The sequence below is a fragment of the Pinus tabuliformis genome, chromosome 7, assembly GCF_031772625.1.
Source record: "Pinus tabuliformis cultivar Carrire ecotype Pingquan chromosome 7, CPIR1, whole genome shotgun sequence".
Classification (NCBI taxonomy): Eukaryota; Viridiplantae; Streptophyta; class Pinopsida; order Pinales; family Pinaceae; genus Pinus; species Pinus tabuliformis.
In genome coordinates this window covers 1753924447-1753928032 of record NC_142293.1, presented here as the reverse complement: position 1 = coordinate 1753928032, position 3586 = coordinate 1753924447, and the positions used below count along the sequence as shown (strand labels likewise).

Below are 3586 nucleotides of genomic sequence, written 5' to 3'. Positions count from 1 at the left end.
TAATGCTTGTGGGCCAACTATGATACTGAGAGTGTGCAACTTAGCAAATGGACTTTGATGAAAATGGTTTTGTTTGGTTGACCCATAACAATGATGAACAAAACTCTAAGGATAAAGATACCATGTAATGTTTGTTGGCCAACTTTGGTATTGACAATGTTTAGCCTATAAATGGATTTTGATGGAAAGGGTTTTATGTGGTTGACCTATAGCCTTAGGCTTTTGGGTGACTCGTCACCATGATGAATGAGGGTCTTAGGATGGAGATACCTTGAAATGCTTGTGGGAAACCTATGAGATTGATAGTGCATGGCCTAGAAAATGGACCTCGAGATAGTGGGCATGTCAGTCTCCATGGTAAACCTCTAGTGACTTATCTTTATAATTTATCACTATCCAATAAGATGTTATAATGGATTCTTGCAAGCACTCAACATTCACATTTTCGTTTCCTATTTGAATTCCTCGAGCTGGATTTCAATTTCCTTATGTGTTGTCTTCATTCAAAGAATAGATTTTACCTTTCTTCAAAACCTTTATTCTTGGATGAGTCAAAATAAATTCCTAAAAGAGAGGGGTCAAGTGTAAAGCCATTTACTCATGTATGAGTACTCAAGACAAGCATGCAAGATCATCCATACATTTAGTGTCCTATTACAGCCAATTTTTTTCTTGGCTGAAGCACATCATTCAAGGTCCCTTCACTATCATCCATCCATGACCATGTATATTTTGAAAACTATTATAATTGATACTCCACAATCAATGTTGGAGGAACCATCAAGCAGCGCAAAAACTAAACAATATCTCCCTCATTTTGATGGCTCAACAAAGGTTTCCTTCTCATCTTCCTAAAAAACAACAATGCTCATATTCCCATTTCTTATGAGAGACTTGATGAATACTTCATTTCAGACTACATCGAATTTTATTTTATTTTTTGTTTCTATCCTTGCACGTTGACCTCTCCCGCAGCACCAATGAGCTTAGAAAGACCTACCTTACATACAAAAGCACATAAAAATTTACAGCCAAGGACCATGTGGCTCAAGAGGATTCTAAAATCCCTGCAAGGTTCTGGATGCTTGGACTATTTATTTAGCACATGTCAGGTAATAGTCATCAATTATATCCTATGGGTTTCCACCATATGACTCATTCTTCCAAGTTGTGATTATTAAGATGGAATGAGTTGAGCTAATCTGATATGTACCAATGTGCCTCTACACTTATTGTAAATTTTACAGCTTCGTGTGCATTGTAGTGTTAGAATTGTATCTTATTGATTACCAATTGATTTTTTATAAAAGTATTACAGAGAGGAGACTATCGAATTAGGAAAAAAAATTAGTTGAAGTGACGAAGAAAGTGCCACTATAATGTTGTAAACAATAATTCTAAAAAATGATAATCACCACAGCTCCCTTGTAAAGTCACAACTAAGAATTAATTTCTAGAATAACAAGGTTTTCTAATTCCAATAATGTCGGATACAATAAAACCCTCTGGAAATTACATTGAAATAGTATGAGGATGTAACCGCATCTTGTATTGTTCCTATCACATCATTGAACTTTAAAAGTGATGCTAACGTGCCATAAATAACTTTTCGAACTCCTAAGATATATCAATGGGAATATGTAACAAGTATGGTAAGGAGAGAATAAATTTCCTAAGGTTGATGTGGTGATTGCTTCTTTTTCCGATTGAAGAACACATGTAACTAGCGTAGGTGAAGTGCCTATCATGACTAGAGTTTTTCTCATCTCCTAAAGTCACAAACCAGTACATAAGAAGCCGTGTATCCAATGAATTCCAATGACACCCATGTTCAGGGGTCGATCCTTGGCCTTTCCCCATCCCAAACATCTAATTCTTCTACCTTTTCATTTTTCATTAGCACGGACTTGGTTGACACTAGAAAGCATAAAGGTAACAGGGTCCATCCCATATGAGCTTTGTAAGTATATTCTTTCAAATCCAATAATATGATGGTGTTGTATATTGATTCTGCCCCTAAAACAAAAATCCCATCATGTCTTGTCAATGTTCAAACCTATGGTTTTTATTGCAGATGAAAAAAAAATTGAGCTTTTGGACGGTTGCAATACCCAAAATTTAATCACTTCACACCTCAACAAACCTGGAAATTTCAAACCAAACCCACGTGGGTAGAAAGTTCCAGACAATAGGTTTGGTAATATCTACCCAAAATGCATTCAAAAAAAAGGTTGAAGTTGCAGAATAGTTATAATAATAGTGATTTCTCAGGAGAAAATGGTGACAAAGAACATATTAAGGGATAGATTTTGTTCAGAATACATTTCATCATAAAAAAGGAAAAAAATTTGAAACCCATAGGACTAAACAAGGGATAGAGGATCCTAAAATCCAAAGGCTCCGGGTTCGAGTCCTAGCTGGATATAAAATAGTTAAGATGGAAAGTGGGAAAATAATTAGAACGACAATGACGGAGAAATCAAACGAACTTGTTGCCTACAAAAGTGCCTGATGGAACTCTAATTGGCCCACACTCTATATAGAGAATCCATAAAACGTACTACTAAGGGTGTTGGAACTAGAAAGAGATTCGAAAATGAATCATTGTAGCCGGTGGATGCTAGAAAATAGTTGGGCCTGTCTTAGCCATGCAAGAGCAAGAATAGGCCTGTTACACTAAAAAATGTCACCATGGCTATTTACAGTTGGTATGGCTCTATCAACAGTCATACTACCCTCTTGAGCAAGTCTTATGCCTCTACTATTCATGTCAAACTCCAAAAAAGAGAGAAAGTCTTTATAAACATGTTTATCTCTGGGTACGCAGGTTCTCTCAAGCCTTGCCTGCGGGTACGCACCTTTTTTTCATAAGGTCTGCGTCCAAGGACGCTCTGTATCTAAAGGGGCAGGTGCGTCCCTCTGAAAAGGTTAAAATGCGCAAGTTTTATCTTCAAAAACTTACTTGTGGTCATTTCTAGAGCATTCTAGAAGGTTGTTTGACGTGTATTGAGCGCCTCCAGATGGTTCATGCACTCCTACCAAAGAGGAACTTATCCCATCAATAAGGGAGTGATCCCATCCAAAGAGGGGACTATCCCATTGATGGTGGACCTGATTAACTTCCTCTTGAGCACTATAAAAAGAGGCATTGGGCCAGAAGGAGAAAGGTTGAAAGTTGTACATTTCTAAGGGTAAATGCTGCAGGAATTAGGACTCCCATTTAGAAGCTTGTGAGGAGAGATTTCCATTTTTGCTTGTTCTATTTGGAAGTGGGTGAGCTTTGTCAAAGTAGAGGAAGACTCTTGTGGACCCTGGAAGGAGCTTGCACAACACCAAGGCTCAGGTTGTAATGGTTCCTTTTGATTACCTTTAATGCAAATTGGTCCATTCTTCTCAATAACTTGTTGTTTATGGGTTATTTCATGTACTCCTTGGTCTATATGTTGAATATGCTTTATTTTATGTTATAATCAGGTGCTATTTAATTGTTTGACTGTTGGTGATTGCAGGTTTTGGAGAAAAGGAGGAGCTCATCCAGATCAACAAAGCTTGGACTTCTACAACAGCGTTTGGACAAAGGTAAGAA

At 37.3% G+C, this 3586-nt stretch overlaps 1 pseudogene; it reads right to left on the bottom strand.

Moving 5' to 3' along the window:
* Window positions 1-486: 486 nt before the first annotated feature.
* LOC149255361 (fructose-1,6-bisphosphatase, cytosolic pseudogene) lies at window positions 487-1159 on the bottom strand (annotated as a pseudogene).
* Window positions 1160-3586: the final 2427 nt, after the last annotated feature.